General features: G+C 36.8%; 1 protein-coding gene across 1 annotated transcript in view; it reads left to right on the top strand.

Moving 5' to 3' along the window:
* Nucleotides 1-22,195, top strand: part of MTHFD1L (methylenetetrahydrofolate dehydrogenase (NADP+ dependent) 1 like) — a 218,868-nt gene that overhangs the window by 141,594 nt on the left and 55,079 nt on the right. The gene's annotated exons all lie outside the window — the stretch shown is intronic.

Here is a 22,195-nt window from a genome sequence, read left to right on the forward strand (position 1 = left end):
TAAAATTTCCTTAGGAGAGTATTCATCATTAATTTTCATCACTGAAACCTGTGATATAGCTCTGTGTATGTCACACATTATTCTAATGGAAATTTCTTTTTAACAAAAGTATTTCCCAGCTGTAGGCAGTGACTTACTTCCACTAATATCCAGCATGACCAAAAAAAAAAATTAGTACAAAAAATGTGAACATTTGCTTGGAGTTTATTTTATTTTAATGAGATTTTTTTTTACCTGTGTTCCATTATACAAAAGGAAGCTTCCATAAACAGGATGTCAAAAAATAACAGTACACAAATATTTCAACAGTTATTTAGAGTCCGTTGTAATGAGATTTTTACCTTTGTTCTATATACCAGGAGAAATCAAGGACTGACTATAAGAACTACAACCTAAGCAAAGTCACACATTTATTCAGTAGACTGGGAATAAGATTCTATTCTCCTAATTAACATGCTATTGATCTTTCTACTGGAAAAATCATTTATTCCTTATTTCAAATGGTCATGTCAAAGTGTCTTCATAATGCTACCTTCTCCAACACCCTGCTACGTCACCATCATCACTAGCATTTTTTTTTGTCATTCAGTCATGTCTGTCTCTTCATGACACCATCACAGCTCATCAGTACTGTCCATGGGCTTTTCTTGGCAAAGATAACGGAGTGGTTTTCCATTTCCTTCTCCAATGGATTAAGGCAAACAGAAGTTAAGTGACTTGGCCAGAATCATACAGCTAGTAAGTGTCTAAGGCTTGTGAGGGCCAAATTTAATATATGGACAGTTAATCTTACCACAGGCTCCATCTGAACTCAGATCTTCCTGACTGCAGACCCAGCACTCTATCCTCTCAGCCATCTAGCTGTCTCACTAGAATTTATATAGCACCAAGGTTTGCAAAGCACTTTACATATGTCAGTTACCTCATTTTATTATCACAACCCTAGGAGGTATGACCTATTATCCCTATTTTGCAGATGGTGATACTGAGGTTGAGTGAAGTTAAATGACTTGCCCTGTGTCTAAGGCAAGATTGGAACCCAGGTCTTTCTGATTCTGAGTCCCACATGTTATCTGTGATGTCCACCTCATGGTCAACCTACACAAGGAACAAAGAGTATTCATTACCCCTTTGAAAGATTGAGTCCTATAAGAAAGGGTGACAGACGGGGACAGAGAAGAAATCTGTCCTAGGTGATAGTTCCATGGTAGTTTATGAAAAGACTAAGCACTACTGAGTTAACTTTCTGTGGTCCCCCTTTAGTTTGTATTAACAGAGAAAAGGAGGTTTTGCATAATTCAGCCCCTACTAAATCCCACCTTGTAATATTCTAAGATACTTAATGCAGTGAAGTCCAGAGCTCAAACCTTATGGTGTGCAGCTGTCTTGCAAAAGTAATGCTTGGGGGGCAGCTTGGTGGCACAGTGGATAAAGCACTGGCCCTGGATTCAGGAGGACCTGAGTTCAAATCTGGCCTCAGATACTTGCTACTTACCAGCTGTGTGGCCCTGGGCAAGTCACTTAACCCTCACTGCCCTGCAAAATTTAAAAAAAAAAAGTAATGCTTGGGGGATGCCAGATTCTAGATTATGACATTTTGTAGCCTTTCTCCCCCTTCCTTTTCCCCCCAGATCTGGCTTCATGCTGGGCGGCTCCATCTGGGCTGGATTGTGTTTCAGAGGAGCTCTTATAAGATGTCTTGAAGCTCTTCTCCTCTGCCTGCTAGAGCAGCCCACCCTCCTGCCTCTGGAGCCTTTGCTCCCTGACGCCTCTTTGCTTCCTGATGTAAGCTGAGCTACCCGTCAACCTAAACCGTCTCTGTACGCTTCAGTCTGTCTAGGCTCTTATTCAGTGCGATGTGATGGTACATCCACCCCCACGCCATGGTTTCCTATTACTGAAAGTAGAGTTGGTTTCCTCTCCTAGGAGGAAACATGAGGAGACTTGGGAGACACAGGACATTGTTGGGATTCAGGGTGTGGTTGCTGAGATGCTTTTCTGGATAAAGTGGGGAAGTTACTCATTGTTCCAGACCCTGAATTTGGAGAGTGAGCAGGAGGTAGAGAGGGGCAGTCAGATGACTCAGTGTGCTATTCTTTGGAGAAGGGTCATCCCATCTGGAATTAAGAGAACTGCCTAAAAGCTGCTTTGGAGAAGGCGTGGGATCACATGATAGTCATCTGTGGTTAAATGGAAGTTAATATGCTTCACAAATCTAGCAATATATAACACCTCAGGTACATTACTCATCAATTAGAGGATAGATGGTAGGTAGGTAGGCAGACAGACAGAAAACCACACACATACATGGTCTTATATGTAGAGAGAGAACATACATATACATACATATGGATATAGCCAATAAGGACAGGTGCAGTAAGACATCTCTCCAAGTAGACATAAAGGTTAAATGCAAAAGACCTCATTTCAAAAACAAAATAGGTAGTTTATAAAACTTGAAAACCAATGAAAGAAGAGTTTACATTTGACAGAACCCAGCTATTAGCTGTTAAAAATTTTACATTTTCTTAGCATACTATTAAAAAGAGCCACGACTTCATCCCAGTCAAGTATATTCCCTCTGTTGATGGAGTTTGTGGTCCCTCTATTTTCTTAGTGGTTTAATGCAGCCAATTTTTATTGAGTTCCTATGATGCACAAGACACTGTTACTGTGAGTTATAGAGTAATGAACTGTTATGACAAAAAAAAATCAGGGTGTCATAACCAACTCTTTGGTTTTGAGTTTCTCTAAACTTTAGTTAGGATGTTCTTATAGCAATAGACATTACCAGTGCCATACTCAAAGCCTGTCCAGCTTGATTAGGAATTGTGTTTCCCCAGCAAAACCTTAAAGAACTCAGTCACTCCTATAAGAAAATATCAGAATAGCACCTTGTAGGAGGATTATTAGCAGGGGTTTGCTAGATGTATAACAACCGGATTGAGGCCAATAGATTGGGGGCAATGTGAGCAAAACACACTTTTAAATTTAATCTGTATTATTAATGTTTTCTCATCACTTTAAGTCTAAACAAGAAGCAAAACAATAAATTTTTAGTGTTTGCCAGTTTCTGAGGTATGGCTGCTCACACTAAAAATTTAACAATCAGCCCAAACTATATGAGCTAGTTCCAGCATACTCTTTTATTAGCAAAACATACATTGGTCCTGCCTTCACTTACTTTGTACTTCTGTTCAGCCTGTGGGTTGAAGATGCTGGCTACAAGTGAACATCTTTAATTGGATAATGTGAACAAGTCAAAAGTAAATATATATAGAAACATTTCCCCAAATTTTCTAACATAATTCCCTTTCCTGTTTGACTTTTTATGTTGTACTCTTAAGTTTCCTAAGGGAAAAAAAAAGTTTCATGGGAAAGAAATCTGTAGGAACACAGGGAAAGAATATCCAATAAATATCAAAATAAACCATTTCTCTATTCTGGGCTGAATTCCCCATAGTTCATTTTTTCCCCCTGCAGAAGACTAATCTAACTGAGGCATATATAGGTAGTATGATGAATAGAGCAGTAGACTTTTAATTAGGAAGTCCTGAGTTCAAATGTGACCTTAGATACTTTTTAGCCATATGAACATGGGCAAGTTACTTAACCTTTCTCAGCCTCAGTTTCCTCACCTTCAAAATGGGGATAATAATACCCACCTCATAGGGTTATTGTAAGGATCAAATGAGACAACATATTTAAAAGGAGCTTTATGAACCTTAAAACACTGACTTATTATTATTATTATTATTATTATTATTAATCATCTAGGGCTTCGCCAATAAGAAACTGTGTTACGTTGTTCTAAGTCCATGCAGCTTTGTTATGCTATGATAATTTTCCATTCACAGCATCTTTTTTTCACAATCAACAAAGCTGGTCTTTCAAGATGGTTACTTGTCTTATAAAAATGGGGACATGTTTCAAGCTGTTGTCCCATCTGTACTCATAATCCACGGCCATCACCAAATTAAGCCAGTACAGTTGGCATTGTTCCATTTTCTCAGTTGGAATTAAGGGTCATGTAATTAGATAGTAGAAAATCTGTCTCCTGAGTAAAGAGAGGCCTTGTCCCAAAAGCCTACTTATGAAAGAAGAATCTTTTTCCTGAGTTATATGCTCAGAAAATATTTGTCATTTTCTCCCAGCACTAGAAAAATTTCAAGGTATGACCCTGATAGTATGGTGGGACTCTTGTATGTTTTTATTTAAAAAATCTCTTTCCTGGTCTTATCTTGAAGGCGTTCTTTTGAACATAGCTCTGGTTGGATGGAGAGAGAGGAAAAGTAAATCAATAAAGTCTAAGTCTCAGGCCACAGGCAGAGATAGCAATTTGTGAATTCTTGCACTTAAGGTTCTTGTGTGAGGGAGATTTTAGTTTTTTTCTAGTGGTGTTCTTTTTCCCTTTTGGGAGGGTTATAGAGATGAGGAATGGTTGAAGGGTTATTTGTGCTTTTTAAAATCTTTCCAACTTGATCATGTGCCAAGTTTTGCTTGATCTTTGAGATTCAACCTTCAGTTGGCCTTAGAGCATCTGGAATTGGAGCTTCAAAATGAAAAACAAATACTGCATATTTATTAAAGCAATTAGAAAAACACAAAGGGGAAAGAGCTTCAGTTCACATAATTACCCATTTTACTACTGGTATCCATCACTTTGGAGGGCCTTTGGTCATTCTGCCCAGCTCCTTCCTCTGTCTTCTTGCTTATCTGTGGTTCATTAGTGCTTAGACATCCATCGTTCAGCCTTCTTATTCTTTGCAAATGCTCTGTAATATTTCAGTCTCTTTACTTGGAAAGGATAACCTTCAGCCTTTCACTAGTACTCAGAGTAGATAATTAGATTTCTCTTTCTTAGAACTTTTTTCTAAGTGATCACCAAGGCCCCATCTCACTCTTTTTTTTTTTTAAGTGAGACAATTGGGGTTAAGTGACTTGCCCAGGGTCACACAGCTAGTAAGTGTTAAGTGTCTGAGGCCGGATTTGAACTCAGGTACTCCTGACTCCAGGGCTGGTGCTCTATCCACTGCGCCACCTAGCTGCACCACCCCCATCTCACTCTTAATCCTGGAATACTATAATCATTAATACTACTGCAGTTCAGCTACCCATGATTCTCCTTAAATCGTCTCAATCCCATCCAAAGATCTGACCATTTTACAGAGAAGTGAAGTGGAAGAGGAGATTTTATCCACATACTTTATGACCACTAAATTTTGGCCATTCCATCTGGATGCAGGCCTCTTCTCTTCTGCCCTTTTGTTATTAAATACCAAATTCCCATGATGAAATAATCTTTCTTACTTGATGCTTTTTAAAATTAAATTTTACTTTTTTTTCAGTTAATAAGCATTAATTTTCCCTCTACCATGAGGGAAAGAAACCAACGAATATATATAGTCAAGAAAAATTAATTCCTGTACCATCCATGTCCAAAAATGTTTCTTGTTCTGCATACTCATTTTTATTTTTTCCTACAAAACTTCAGTAACCCTTGATATACTCACTACTACATTCTAATCTTGTAATCATTATTAAAATAAATGTTTTAAAGGGAAAAATCTAGATTTCACTCTTCCTCTTGGTTCTCTATTAATATGTCCCTGGCCTACATGACCATGCCTCTCTCTCTCTTTCCTACTAAGTGTTTCATTCACTTATTTCCACTTTACTTTTTTCCAATCTAAAGCTGATTCTTTTGGGGAGGAATGTGGGGATGGGTGCTATGGAAGTTTCTTCCAATGAGACCAATCAGCAACTCCTCTGCAACTTACAGTCTTAGAGCATTAACCAAAGCATTAAGAGGTTAAGTGACTTGCATGGTGTCAGAAAGTTGTTATGTGTCAGAAAAATAACTTGAACTGACATCTTTTGGTTCTAAGACTAGCTCTCTATTCACTATACCTATAATTCCTTTCCCAAAGCTGTTACTAGAATCAAATCTAATGTCTCTTCCTACTCACCTTTATACTATTTTTATTCAAAGAATATCTGCAGAAGGAGCACAGATAAGGAAAGATAGCTTTTAAGTAACATAGAGAATTTACTATGTACTTTTTCTGAGGCATGTAATATAAAATAGGCATTCCTGGTTTCATGTAAAAAACCTCTTTTTAGAAATATGGAAATTTTTTCTCTTCTTTTTCTGCCTTTTTATTTTTATCTTCTGGGTTTTCTTTCTTTTTTTTTTCTGCCTCAAGTATTCCTGCTCTCTTAAAGTGTATCCTGTAGAAGCTTTCCACCATTACTCTATATAAAACCAATTTGTTCCCTCTGCCATGCCCTAATGAAAAATGTTGATTGCTTCTTAAAACATACACAATAATATCCAAGAAAAAGAAAAGCCAATCATGTTTCTCAATCTTTTTCTACTTATCATTTGGGCTTTTAAAAGACAATACCTGTTTTGTACCTGGGAATAGTTTCCATCAAGTTTGAAGTACTGTCTTCTGATTTAGATATTCTCTTAGTTCATCCTTACTGGTCATAGGAGTCTTATGATGTCACTGAAGTATTTGTTTTTAAATTGAAAAAAAAATAGGTTACTATCTTATGAGCATTTAAAAATGTATCTCCTTGGCACAATAGTCCCATGGGTAGAAAGACTAGAAGAATGAAAGTTCAGCTACAGGCAGCCCAACTGTTTATCGTGCATTCATCTTGTGACCTAAAATTGAGATGATGATTTTTTAAATGTGATTCCTTGTGAAAGTGATAGAAATCATTTTTCAAACTAAAAGTAAGCACTTAAACCATTCATTTAGAGTGTAGTTATAAGTGTAAACTTTCAGAAAACACATGATAAAAATATCTTTAGAAGCAACAGCTAAAAAACTGAGGATTTTTTAAAAGAAGCCTTTATATTGGAATAAAAAGAAAGTAAAGACTAGATATAAAAAGAACTCACATATGATGTTTACAATTAATTTATCAGAAATTTATCTTCTCCCCATGTTTTTAAATCTCTTTACTTTAAAGCCTTTTGGTTTAGACTTAGGGCTAGAGGTTTTTTGTTGTTTTTTTTTCTTGAAAAGACATCTATAGTTTTATGAAGAAAACCAGTGGGAAAATACAAATCATTTTACAAGAACATGGGCAATTTATAAAGTTCGTATTAAAATGTAAATACAGTGTTACTTTATGTTCATTAAAAGAATTTTCTCAGGCAGAGCCAAAATGGCAGATTTGGGGCAATTACCCAGCTAAACTCTCCCAGTATTCCCTTCCAAACAACTTTACAATAACACCTCAAATCAAATTTTGGAGCAATGGAGTCACAGTAAAGTATTTTTCTGGTTGAAGAAAACCCAAGAGGTAGGCAGAAGTCCACAAACACCAGGGTGAAGGTCTGGTAGAGATCTGTTTAGAGGCCACATATGCTTTGATACAGCAGCAGAAGTTTCAGGAGCTCTCAGCCCAGAGATGGGGAGGGGGTCAGATAACTGGTTGGAAATAGATTTGCAGGCACTGAGTATAGCTGGCACTGATTGGCAACTTATTGCCTGTACTCAGTCTGGGTCATAGTTCCAGGGTAAAGAGTGCTAGCTCATGCACCTGCAAGGAACCAGAAGCCTTTCTTTGGTAAAGACCAGAGAGCAGATCAAAAGAGTAGTGCCCATGGTTCTCCTAGGATCACACCAACTTTAAAGAACCAAAAATTTGCATACCCCCAGAACCAGCTCTGAAAATACTAGCATGAAAGAGCCTGGAGCTTGGCACAGTACTTCCCCATCCCTAGATGAGCGGAATTCAACTTTAACATAAAGTTCAAAATCAAAAAGTATGGTAGAAAAATGAGTAAACAACAAAAGAATTTGACCATAAAAAGCTACTACAGGGGGCAGCTAGGTGGCACAGTGGATAGAGCACCAGCCCTGGAGTCAGGAGGACCTGAGTTCAAATCTGGCCTCAGACACTTAACACTTACTAGCTGTGTGACCCTGGGCAAGTCACTTAACCCTAATTGCCTCACTAAAAAAAAAAAAAAAGCTACTACAGTGGCAGGGAAGACCAAGGCCTAAAATCAGAAGACAACAATGTGAAAACAGCTATAAACAAAACCTCAAAAAAATTGCTAATGGGACGCAAGCCTAACAAGAATTCCCGGAAGCGTTAAAGAAAAAGATAAGAGTTGATAGAGGGGAAATTGGGGGAGGGGGTAAGAGAGTGGTACAAGAAATGAAAAGACAATTAACACCTTGGTAAAAGAGGCACCAAAAAATTACCAAAGAAAATAACACCTTAAAAAATAGAATTGGCCCAATGATAAAAGAGGTACAAAAAATTCACTCAAAAAAAGAACTCTTTAAAAAGTAGAATTGGCCAAACGGAAAGAGAGGTACAAAAGCTCATTGAAGAAAATAATTCCTTAAAAATTAGAATTGGGCAAGTGGAAACTGATAACTCCATGAGACATCGAGAAACAATAAAATTAAGTAAAAGAATGGATAAAATAGAAGAAAGTGTGAAATATCTTCTCAGAAAAACAATTGACATAGAAAATAGATCAAGGAGAGATAATGTAAGAATTATTAGACTACCTAAAAACCATGGTCAAAGAAAAGAGCCTGGACATCAAATTTCAAGAAATTATTGAGGAAAACTGCCTTGATATCTTAGATCCACAGAGTAAAATAGAAATTAAAAGAGTCAGTCACTTCCTGAAAGAGATCCCAAAATGAAAACTCCCAGGAATATTAAAGCCAAATTCCAGAGCTCCCGGGTCAAAGAGAAAATACAATATAAGTATCATGAAACCAATCAGTGTCAAGAAGATTTAGCCACTTCGACATTAAAGGAACAGAGGGCTTAGAATGTGAAGGCAAAGGAGCTAGAATTACAACCGAGAATCATCTCCCCAGCAAAACTGAGTGTAATCCCTTCAGCAGAAAAAAAACCTGGATATTTAATGAAATAAAGGACTTTCAGTCATTCCTGATGAAAAGACAAGAGCTAAATAGAAAACTTGATATTCAGACAGAAGACTCAAAAGAAGTATAAAAAGATAAATATGAAAGAATAATCATAAGGGACTTGATAAAATTAAACTATTTACATTCCCATATGGGAAAATGACATATGTAACTCCTAAGAACTTTATCCTTATCAGGGCAATTAAAAGGGTAATGGCTGAGCAAGAGGTGGGGTGGCAAGCAATGCTTGAACCTCACTCTAATCAGAATTGGTTCAAAGAAGGAGATATTATATACAAATGAAAATATACACATACATATGTATTGTCAGTTTTGTAACTTACCCAATAGGGAAATAGGAGGGGAAGTGGATAGGAAAAGGGAAGAGAAGGGAATAGTAAAGGGGAAGATGGATTAAAGAAGGCAATGTTTAGAAGGGGAGACAGGATAAAAAAAGAGAGGAAAAAAATAAGATAATGGGATGGAGGGAAATACACAGTAATCATAACTGTGAATGGGATGAGCTCATCCATAAAACGGAAGCAGATTGCAGAATGGATTAGAAAACAGAATATATGTTGTTTACAAAAGACACAGTAGAAACAGAAAGACATGAACATAGTTAAAATAAAGGGCTGGAGCAGAATCTAATATGCTTTGGCTGAAGTAAAAAAGGCAAGAGTAGTGATCATGATCTCAGACAAAGCAAAAGTGAAAATAGACTTTTTAAAAAGAGATTTTCTGGGAAACTACATTTTGCCAAAAGGTACCATAGACAATGATGTAATTTTTAAAAAAATTATAGTAAGTTTCTCTGATAAAGGCCTCATTTCTCAACTATATACTGGGTGTAGAAATGAGTCAAATTCTTTAAAATAAAGAGCCATTCCCCAATTGATAAATGGTCAAAGACTATGAACAGGCAGTTTTCCAAAGAAGAAATTAAGCTATCTTTAGTCATTTGAAAAAAATGCTCTAAATCACTATTAATTAGATAAATGCAAATTACAATAGCTCTGAGGTACCACCTCCCACCTATCAGAAATGATAGATGCTAGAGGAAATGGGAGAGGGAAAAGGTACACTAATAAACTGGCTGAATTGTAAACTAGTCCAACCATTCTGGAAAACAATTTGGAACTATGCCCAAAGGGCTATAAAACTATGCATACCCTTTGATCCAGCGATGCTAATACTAGGTCTATGTCACAAAGCGATCAAAGAAAAAAATCTATATGTAAAAAAAAATTTTCTCTATATACATATATATATATTTATATATCAGTTCTTTTTGTAGTGGCAAAGAATTGGAAATCAAGGGGATGCTTATTAGAGAATGGCTGAACAAGTTATGACATGATTGTGATGGAGTACTATTGTTCTGTGGGAAATGATAAGGGGGTTGGTTTCAGAAAAACATGGCAAGATCTATATGAAATGATGCAAAATGAAGTGAGAACTAAGAGATCTTTGTGCACCATAACAGCAAGGTTGTCATAATGATTAACTGTGAAAGACTTGGCTACTCTGATTGATACAATGATCTAAGAAAATTCCAAAGGACTTGTGATTTAAAAAAAAAAAAAGCTTTCCACTTCCAGAGAGAGAAATGATGAATTCTTAGTGCAAATTGAAGTCTAATTTTCTCACTTTCTTTTTCTTTCTTCTTTTGAAATATGGCTAATGTGGAAGTATGTTTTGTATGATTTCACATGTATAATTGACTTCTCAGTGGGTGGGGAAGGGGGAAGGGAGGGAGAGAATTTGCAACTCAAAATTCAAAAAGAAAAGAATGTTTAAAAAATAAATAAATAAATGGTGGGAGGGTTTAAATAGAAATAATAGTCATCATTTTAAAAAAAAGAATTTTCTCACCATCAGCTAAATATTAATAACTTCACTAATAGTAGCCAAGTCCCTGCCACCCTTTTCACTATCCACCATTTGTAAATACTATTTCACTTTTTTATGTTTTTAATGCATAGTACTTGGCATTTAATAGGTGATTGATAAATATTTCTATTGATATTTGAGCAAAAAATAGGCTAAATTTGTGGCTTCTTTACAGTAATCTTTTGTGTGAGGTAGAAAAATGTACATTTCTGGGCAGTAAAAAGTAGAATTGGCCAAATGGAAAGGAAGGTGCAAAAGCTCATCGAAGAAAATAATTCCTTAAAAATTAGGATTGGGCAAGTGAAACAATAAAATTAAGTAAAAAGAATGGGTAAAATAGAAGAAAGTGTGAGATATCTTATCAGAAAAACAATTGACCTAGAAAATAGATCAAGAAGAGATAATGTAAGAATTATTAGACTACCTAAAAACCATGGTCAAAGAAAAGAGCCCAGAGATCAAATTTCAAGAAATTATTGAGGAAAACTGCATCTTTAGCATCCAGGAAGTTTTATAAAACTATAGTTGCCAAAGTAGAGCAAGGTTTGTTAGGGAAACTTTAGAGTTAATTTCTTATTTAATACTCATGGCTACGATTTCTTCTGAGGGTCATTCTCATGGAAGCAAAGACATAGATCTCTGTGAACCTAGGATGGATTGATCTGGAGTCATGTGTATGCTTTTAATCAATGGTATAGGAACCTGTTTTTCTTAGTAACAACTCCAGAGCTGCTTTACCACTTAAAGGTGTGTATGTAAGTTAACCTCTTTGCACCCTGTGTCATATCCATTGTAAATGAGCATCAATATGTTTTTATTGCAGTCTTATTTAATACCCAGGAGTTCTTTAATTATGTTTACCTATAATGTATTTATAACTCATTTAAAATACGTGCCCCATTTTTGACACATGCAAGAAGGCCTGCAGTAAATACAAAAGTTGTGTCTGAAGTTTCCCATTGAACTTATGTTTATCATCTGATCACTTCTGTTTAAACATTTCATACACATTTAAACATTTTTTGTCCATATAAAGCTATGGCACCTCTTCTCTCTCCCCATCTATTTATAGCAGAAGTTTATTTTAACTTTATGTACATCTCCTTTCAGATTGCCCTTGTGATAATGAATTTTAAATGTTAGAAAAAATTGTAAAATATCTCTTCTAGAAATTTGTACCAATTTTTATTTTCTCTAAAAAGCAAGTCTTATAACAACAAATTTCTTTTAATTATTTCTTCCTTTAAGCCCTTTTATACTCAGTGGGGAAAAGTATGTTCCATAGAAACACCAAATAGATTGATCTGACATTTTTTTTCTAATCTTATTCTCAGTAAGTTACAGTTTCTTTGTCCTGATCTTTATATTTACAAAATGAAAATATTCAATTAATGGCGACTCATAGAGTCATTTTGCAGAAATTGATGGATAAGTGCCCTGAACTATTTTTAAAATTTTAATGAATATTTTTTTTTAAATGAAAATTGTCAAAGCCAAGCATTTCTCATTGGTGTCTAAGTCACAGCAAAACAAAAGTTAGTTTTATCATGTTAATTCAATGCTTAAATTATAAATTTTATAAATTAGAATTGCCATAATGCACTTGAAGCAAAATAGTGAATGTGCCAAGGTCCCTTATAGAGTGGTCATCATGTAATCATGATGACATTATTTTCCTGGTCTTCTTTATCTCAACATATTGCCCTGTGCCTATAGGTGGAAATTTTCAATGGCCAGTTGCTTTAACAAATGTTTGTTTTCCCCCTGAATCTTGATCTCAACTATAAGTAAATTAGGAAAGCATGAAAGAAATTATCTGTCAGATCTATGGCTAGCGGAAAGAATTCATGACCAAAAAAGAGATAAAAACGTTCCCCAGGGGTAAAACTAATAATTTTGATTACATAAAATTAAAAATTTTTTTAACAAACCAAACCATTGTAGCTGATATTAGGAAAAAAGTAGAACTCTAGAGTACATGGGCAACTAGGTGGCCCAATGGTGCACAGAGCACTGGCTCTGGAGTCAGAGATACTCATCTTTCTGAATTCAAATCCATCCTTGGTCACTTAGTGTGTGACCCTGAGCAAGTCATTTAATCCTGTTTGCCTCGTTTTCTTCATTTGTAAAATGAGTTGGAGAAGGAAATGGCGAACCACAGTATCTTTACCAAGAAAACCCCATATTGGGTCCCAAAGAGTTGGACATGAATGGAGAACAACAAAGGAAGGGAACAGAAATACATGGAAGGGAACAGAATAAATGAGTCTGAAATGGCAGGTTGGGGCCAAAAGGATATTTAAATGCCAGACAGAGGAGTGGATCTTTTGTCTTAGAGGAAATGGAGAAGCACTGAAATTTCTTGACTAACAGATATGTTAAATCATACAACTAAAGGTTTAACAGGGGAAAAAGGGTTCAGTTAATTTCATTTTTCTTATTTGGTCCCTCAGAAACCTAGAAACACATCAAATTACTTGTGATGCTTTAATAAATTTTAATATATTTGTGCTTCATTGGAGAACTTAGTCCTTTCTGTAGAATATAAACTTTAGAGCTGAAGGGAGACCTTGGAAATTATTTTATCTTACTTCCATTTTTAATAAATGAAGACAGTTGAGTTATGGACATGTAAAATGGGTGTAAAGTCTCTAAGCTTTAGTGCAAGAATAATAGTAGTAATTAGCATGTATTTAGAGCAAATCACTTTACAAATATCTCATTTGATCCTCATGATAACCCTGAGAGGTGGGTGTTCTTATTATCCTCATTTTAGACATAAAGAAACAGAGGTAGAGATTAACTGACTTGTCTAGAGTCACAAAGCTAAGAAGTGTTCTGAGGCTAAATTGAAGTCCAGGTCTTTCCGACTCCCAAGTATAGCACTCTATCCACTGTGCTGTCTACCTCAGATAAGATATTCTGTCTCTTAGTCTCAAACTACTCTTTTGATGACAGTGAACTTCTTCAATTTTATTTCAATACAGTAATCATCTTCTTATCTTCCATTTCCATATGAGATAAAACTGTTTTCACACTTTACAAAATGAGGCAGCTGAGAAACAGAGCTGAGATGAGATGAGTTTAGTACCATAGTCGTATTTTACTCACTATCCACTGAGCCAACTCCAGTTGAGTTTTGATTTTCAAGGCTCTGGGCTTACGTTGACATCATCCTCCACTCCAGATGATGAGGTGTGATGCATATCACAGGGCATGCATATCTTCAGGAGTGCCTGCATTCAGTTGACTTTTGAAAGCAGTAGTGCCACTCCAATACTCTTAACTAAGATGCTCAAAGTGCTACTTAGGGATTCTCCAGGGCCACACTTTTTCCCTTAGCCCTGAGCTTATTTAACGGAAACAAATCTGTCATAGGCTCAGTGGACAAAAATAACATAGAATGTGTAAATAGGATGACATTTGCTTGCTCCTCTCAATTCAGTTTTTATACAACCCAATCACGCTTATACTGTCAGAATTGTATAAAAATCTTAATCTTAAAAATTATCATTCAGATGTTCATAGTCCATTAAGAATGAGCTAAGGGGGGGGGCAGCTAGGTGGCGCAGTGGATAGAGCACCGGCCTTGGAGTCAGGAGTACCTGAGTTCAAATCCGGCCTCAGACACTTTATACTTACTAGCTGTGTGACCCTGGGCAAGTCACTTAACCCCAATTGCCTCACTAAAAAAAAAAAAAAAAAAAAAGAATGAGCTAAGGGGGCAGCTAGGTGGCGCAGTGGATAAGTCACCAGCCTTGGATTCAGGAGGACCTGAGTTCAAACCCAGCCTCAGACACTTACTAGCTGTTTGACTCTGGGCAAGTCACTTAACCCTCATTCCCCTGCAAAAAAAAAAAAGAAAGAAAGAAAAAAAAGAATGAGCTAAGATCATATCAGTAATATGTGTTATTAAAAAGCCTAAAAGATAGAATAGCTAGATTATACCACAGTACTTTAACCCAGCTATATAGAGCTTAGCTTTTCTTTTACCAACAAAACTTTTGGTTTTTTGGTGAGGCAATTGGGGTTAAGTGACTTGCCCAGGGTCACACAGCTAGTAAGTGTTAAGTGTCAGAGGCCGGATTTGAACTCAGGTCCTGCTGACTCCAGGGCCAATGCTCTATTCACTGTGCCACCTAGCAATCCCTACCAACAAAACTTTTAAAGATTTTAGTAAAAAGTTGAGGAAGAGTGTATTTGAGGTTAGTTGAATTCCCCTCAAAGTAAGGCTTTTTGTTTTGCTTTTAATTTTTCCATTGACACGGGGGAACTCATGGTGTAGGAATTTCTTCCACCAATGCAGATCAGAAACTCATCTGCAACTTTTGGGAATTTAGAGAGTTTTCTGAAGCAACTTGATTGTCCATGGTTACAGACAGAGCTAGTTCAAATCAGTACTTAAACTCGGGCCTTCTTGACTCTCCAGGGTAGGTTCTATACATACTACATACACCATTTTTCCTCCCACTTTAACACTAGAAGGACCAGGTATATCAGTTGATGCAAAAATATAATTTTGCTTTGAAATAGAAATGTTCATCCTATTATCTCTTTCCTTTGACTTGTAAATTTGTTTATTTGTTTGTTTGTTTTAATGTGCTGTGTCATTTGACTAGCTTGGTCCTTTGAGGTATTTTAAAATCCATAAAATACTAATAATATAAAATCAAACAACAATACTGATATGGAAACCTAGACTTTTTGGTGGAGAAGTACTAATTAGAACATGTTTATAGAACTAAAGAATGACAGATTTTATTTTGCATGGGATTTTTAAAAAACTCAGGATTTTTAAATGTCTCATGAGCTTCTGAAAGGTAGCATTTACTAAACTGAAAGTGTACTTGATTGCAGTAAAACTGGGTTTTCCTGTTGCTGTAAAGAAATGCTATATTGAGCTCCAAATAAGTCAGATATACTGACTTTTTAAATCTAGTATCATATTAATAAACTCTGAGTTCTGTGACAAAGTCTACATAGATATTTTTCATTTTCCTTTTATTCTTCTTTTTTTTTTGTTCAGAGGAGATAAGTACTTTCTAAAACCACACTAGGAGATAGCAGGAAATTCTCTCCTATGTGACATATGGTTTTAGTTTATAGATAGTGGCATATACTTTGATGGGAGCAGTTTTTAGTCTTTATATTATATCTGCCAGGCATAGTAATCAAGGTGTTCTAGCAATGTTGTTTTTAAAATTCATTTAGAAGTATGACTGATATGAAAATTTTTCTATCATTTGGGGGGGGGGCAGCAGCAGGGATTTGGGTCCCAAGATTGCTATCTATACAAACTAAAATGTTCCGTTCAGGATGCTTCTGCCAGGAATTGAGTCCAGGATGTTTATGTTGCATTATCTCCGGCTCTCAGTAGATAATATTGTGCATGTTGAAATCTGGAAAGGAGCCTGAACACAAGAATACATCATCATCATATGTGCTTTCAGCTATTTCAGCACTAGTAAGGTTTAGGTTAAGGGGCATCATGCTTGTGGAATGAATTGTTGGTATGTAAGGAACTCTCTGGTCCTCTACATGCAGCCCTGGCATGATTGGGGTAAAGAAGGAAAAGAAAGCTCACTGAATTACAATTTGACAGGGAGACACTAGGGGACCTACTAAAGGCATTTGAGCATGGGAGTGACGTGGAGGATAGATCACATAAAGAAAAGACTAGAAACAAGGAAATTAGTTAGGAAGTTTTTTAGTAATCCGGAAGAGAAATGATAAAAGATTCAACTAGTATGATAGCCAATAAGTGAAGAAAAATGGAGAAGGTAAAAGAATATAGGAGGGGTGAGAGAGTGAAGAATCTAGTCCAGGTAGAGAAGCCTACAGATCCTTCTCAGGATAATGTTGTAAACTGCATGTAATAGATAGGATTACAAAGGAAACCAGTTATATTGAAATATAGTCAGTGCATCAAGACATTTTTAAAAGTTCCTGATAATAGCCAAGCATTTATGTAGTACTTTAAGGTTTACAAAGCACTTTATGGATAGTATCTCATTTGATGCTCACAATTGTGGGAGGTAGGCACTATCTCTCTTATTATCTCAATTTTACAAATGAGGAGAATGAGGAAGATAGAGGTTTAAGTGACTTGCCCAGCATCACACAGTTAGTTAAGTGTCTGAGGTCAGATTTGAACTCAGGTCTTCCTGACTCCAAGCCAAGTGCCCCATCCACTGGGCCACCCTAGCCGCAGTTTAAGAATTCCTAGTCTAGGATGACCAAAGTTATGAACTTGGGCAGCTGGGAGGAAGGTCACATTATCTACAGTAAGAGGGGAATTTGGAGGAAGGGCATGTGTGGATATGTGAGCCACTACCATTTTTTCCTTGGCCAGCTGCTGATTACCCACACCTGAAGATCTAAATTGACTGTGAATCACAATATGTAATTTTGTTTGCTTTGTAAAAGATCCTAATTGTAAGAAAAATTGCCAAGACTTTTCATTTCCAGACATGGCACGGGGCTGTGGTATGTAATACTTCAGTAGCTAAAAGTAGGGTTTTAACTGCTTGAGGTAGTAGTGTCATGGAAGGAGACTGAATCTTGACACCCAGACTTGTTGCTCGCTCTCTGTGTAACCATGGGCAAAGAACTGGAGTTTCTTTATCTATGAAGTTGGAGGTAGGGTTCAGTTTTTAGGGTTGGGAGGCATACTGTGTGGCAGGAACTGTTGAACCCTCCCTATCCTTCTAGTACTACCTCAGGGCAGCTAGGTGGCGCAATGGATAGAGCACTGGCCCTGGATTTAGGAGGATCTGAGTTCAAATCCGGCCTGAGACACTTGACATATACTAGCTATGTGGCCCTGGGCAAGTCACTTAACCCCAACTGCCTCACATATGTGTGTGTGTGTGTGTGTATAACCACCTCCTTTTTGAAAATGTCCTTCCCAATATAAGGCTTTTTCTTAATAGGATCACACAAAGTGTTCTATCAGGCTACTAGAATTTTATAGCCTCTCCTTGAAAGGGTGGGGATCCTGAACATGAATGAGGAATGGAAGCTTCTTCTTTTCTCTTGCCAGTCCTTTTGTGCCATGATGGAGATACAGTGTTTGGGAGAGCTAGCCTGTCCTAGAAAAAAAAATGACCATTGAGTTTCCTCTGCTCTTTTTTTTCTTGCTGATAGAAAATCAGGCATCCTACTAGTTTTTATTACTTTAAAAATGCTGTTCTTTGCCAAGCATTTATTGAACTGTGGGGGATGTCAGATTAACTTAAAGTATAGTGTTGAGGGAAAGCACTTCAGAGCCCATCTGCAGGATTGAGGGTCCTGTCTTGTAATTGCTAATGGATATGATCTAATATTTATGGAAAGACCACCTCAATGAGGCAGTGAGGTGGCTCAGTGGATAGAGCACTGGGCCTGGAGTCAAGATGACCCAAGTTCAGATTTCTGGCCTCAGACATTTACTAGCTGTGTGACTGGGCAAGTCACTTAACCTTGGTTTGCCTTAATCCACTGGAGAAGAAAATGGCAAACCACTCTAGTATCTTTTCCAAGGAACCTCCATGGGCGGTATTATGTGCTGTGGTACACAGGGTCACAAAGAGTTGGACACAACTGAACAACTTTCCTCCAAGATTTCTAAAAGCTGCCTTATGTTTAAAAGCACTTGGAATTTATTCTTAAAATTTTGGCAGCTATTGAAATCATTCTGGAATAATCTTTTGTTATCTGCAGATTTAAATCCACCTAAACTTTCTTCTCTGACTTCATAAAGTCATTAAATCTTGACCTTAGAAGGGACCCAAAAGGTCTGCTGGTCTCAACTCCAACTTCTCTAGTTATCCCACCCTTATAGGGAGGACAAGCACTGGCTCTCAAGCCAAACCTCGGTTCAGATCTTCCCTCTGGCACCTACTATCTGTCTTGACATAGGGCCTTGGCCTCTTTAAAATGAAATGTTTATACTAGGACACCTTTGGTGTTTCTTCCAGCTCTGTATGGATCTGTTATCTTATGGTCTCCTGTTAAATCTCTTAAAGATAGCCTTTGCTAAATATTTTCATCCATGGAAAATTCATTGCTTTACAAAGCAATCCTGTTCCAGCATTGGACATCTCAGATGTTGGCCTGTTCTTTATATTGAACTAATATCTCCATTGCAATAATGTACACCTTCTGGTCCCATTTCTTTCTCTAGCATGATGTAGAACAGTCTATTCTGTCTTCTCTCCAACGAGTCTTTGAACATTTGAAAAGAGTTGTCTTCCCTTTATTCTTTTTCCCAAGCTATCTATCTCTAGGGCCTTCAACCAATCCTCATCAGGTGTAGTCTCCAGACCGGTCCCACTTTCCTAATCACCATCCTTCTCTTCACATGTTCTTGTTTGTTATCCCCTATAAAATGTCCTATCCATAATTGAACAAAGCAATACAAAAGGATCTGGCTTCAATGTAGAGTTGGGAGTATGATCCAAGAATAAATAAAACAGTCCCTATTCACAAGGAATTTACATTCTACTTGGAGTAGAAGACTATATATAACAAATATATATATACGTATACATGTGTGTATGTATATGTATACATATATAGTGGGTGTATATGTACACACATTGTATGGATATGTATTGTGTAGACACATACATAAAAATATGCTAATATTTGGGGTAGAAGACTATTGGCATAAATATATACACATTACCTATGTGTATATATACATTATATATCTGTTTTTATACATATATATTTATGCCATATATAGTCTTCTACCCCAAATATGGAGTACGTGTGTATGTTTACATACATGCATATATATGCACTCTTTATTTGGAGTAGAAGACTATAACACACACACGATATTTGGGGTGGAAGATTATGTACAGGGTAAGTAAAAAAGAATAAATACAAAATTGTTCAAGAGAAGGTAGTTTGGGTTGAAGGGAACTAACAGTTTGAGCGATCAGGAAAAATTTCTTGGAGAATATGATACTTAAAAGAACTTTTTTTTTCCTCATTCTCAATGGGGAGAAGAAGCTATGGAAGGGAGAGAAAATAAATATATTTGTGTTAATTTTTAATGTGTTGGTGGGGTAATACAGATGCATAATGTTGCATGAACTTTCAGAAAAGGTCACTGTATTCATTTTTCTTAACTGTTGTAACAAAGACCAATCAGGAAGTGGGAATAATCTATAAATATTTGTAATGCAAAAACAAGACATCAATAAAACTTGAAAAAAAAGTAGTGCTTAACTAGAGAATGATTCTATAAGCCAGAAATGAAAAGGAAATGCATTCCAGGGACGGGGGATGACAAATGCAAAAGCACAGAAATGGGAGCGGGTATGTCTCTTCAAGCCCTTACAACCAGACTTCTGCTCTCTGCTGTAACTATCTTCTCTCAAGGCATGAGTGACCTGATGGTCAATCTTTTGTCTTTGTTCAACCCTCCTCTTCCATATTTTCTCTGCAGTTTTTAATATTGCTCTACTTTGTGTCAGTTCTATCATTACTATACTTCCTATTAGACACTATAGCTCATCAAATACTCAACTTCATCAATACTATTCTCTCCTAAGTCTCTTCCTACCTCTCTAGTCCCCCTCCCCCTTTGTCTCTTTTACTGAATCCTTATCCTCTAGACTGTGAAGGGTAACAGCATGGTATAGGGGAAGGAAAACTGGACCAGAGACCCAACTGGGTAGTCTACCATTTCTTAGCTTTGTGAGCATTTACCTCTCTCCTGTCTTCTGTGCTTCTCCTATTCTCTGCATAACTACTCAAGGAATACTAAGAGTATGCAAATTCTTTTTTGGTTTTTTTTTTAGTGAAGCAATTTGGGTTAAGTGACTTGCCCAGGGTCACACAGCTAGTAAGTGTTAAGTGTCTGAGGCCAGATTTAAACTCAGGTACTCCTGACTCCAGGGCCGGTGCTCTATCCACTGTGCCACCTAGCTGCCCCGAGTGTGCAGATTCTATTGCTGCTATGTCCTAATTCTAGATTTTTACACAGAATGGCTCTGTGGTCACATATTCCTATGAACCAGATTTAAATTGGCATATTATTGCAGCAGGGCAGCTAGGTGGTACAATCGACAGGGCTCTGGGCCTGGAATCAGGAAGACCTGAGTTCAAATCTGGCTTCAGACATTTACTAGGCGGGGTGACCCTGGGCAAGTCATTTAATCTTATTTGCCTCAGATCCTCATCCGTAAAGTCAGCTGGAGGAGGAAATGGCAAACCACTCCAGTATCTCTGCCAGGAAAACCCCAAATGAGGTCACAAAGAGTCAGACAGGACTGAAACAACTCAACAATAACAAGCAATTAAATGGCCCTTTAAGGTTTGCAAAACACGTTACATGTTATCTCATTTCATCCTCACAGTAGCCCTGAGAGGTATTATTCCCTTTTTTCAGATGAAGAAACTGAGGCTGAGAAAGGTTAAGTGACTTGCCAAAGGTCACATAGCTAATACATAGGTCAGATCTGAATTCACATCTTCCTGACTCCAACTCTAGTATTGTATCTGGTGTGATACCAACTGGTCAGTATCAACATAGGATTCTAAAGGAGACAACCTGTCACTACCTGACTCTCAAAGTTGGTTAATCCTTCAGTCCTACTGTATTCCTTTTCTTCTAGCCAGTTCTAAATTTAGTTTGGAGACTAAGCCTATATCCTTTTTTCATAGTAAGTTTTATTTACTTTAAAAGTTACAGCTATTTTCCTTGTTAAGGACTCTTGTATAATCTATTATGCAAGCACATAAAAGAAATACTCCTCTCCTTTTGTATTGCTGAGTCACAAGTTTTTGGTATGCACAGCTATTCATCCAGTCTCCAAAAACACTAAGCTTTTACAGCTTCTTATTTCTTGGTTGACCTGTGGCCTTAAGAGAGGACATAATTAACAGTTTATGGAAAAAGTCAATACTGTGGCTAAGATTAGTTGTTGATACTGCCAATGTTGTTATTCAGGATCTTGTTAACAAGCTTGATAGAAAAAGTAAAAATTGAAGGGATTCTCTTTAACTTTTATTTTCTTTCACCCCAATTAGTCATTAAACTGATGATGATTAAACTCAATCTTTTGACCCATTGATATCTCTGCTAAGAGATCAAAAAAAAAGAGGAAAAGAACTCACATATTAAAAAATAGTTATAACAGCTCTTTTCAGTGCTTCAAAGTACTGGAAACTGAGATGTTGCATATCAGTTGAGAGAATGGCCTAGGAATGAGATGAGTACAGCTGAGAGTGTACTGACAAGGGTTTAAGAATCAGTTCTCCAGGAGGGAAAATGTACACACGACACACTTTTGAATTTAATCTTCATTTTCTCTGTCATTTTCTTAAGTCTAAACATTAATAAATCAATATATCAGGCCCTGATTTGTAGCATTTGCCAATTTCTGGGG

This window comes from Dromiciops gliroides, chromosome 4, assembly GCF_019393635.1.
Source record: "Dromiciops gliroides isolate mDroGli1 chromosome 4, mDroGli1.pri, whole genome shotgun sequence".
NCBI lineage: Eukaryota > Metazoa > Chordata > Mammalia > Microbiotheria > Microbiotheriidae > Dromiciops > Dromiciops gliroides.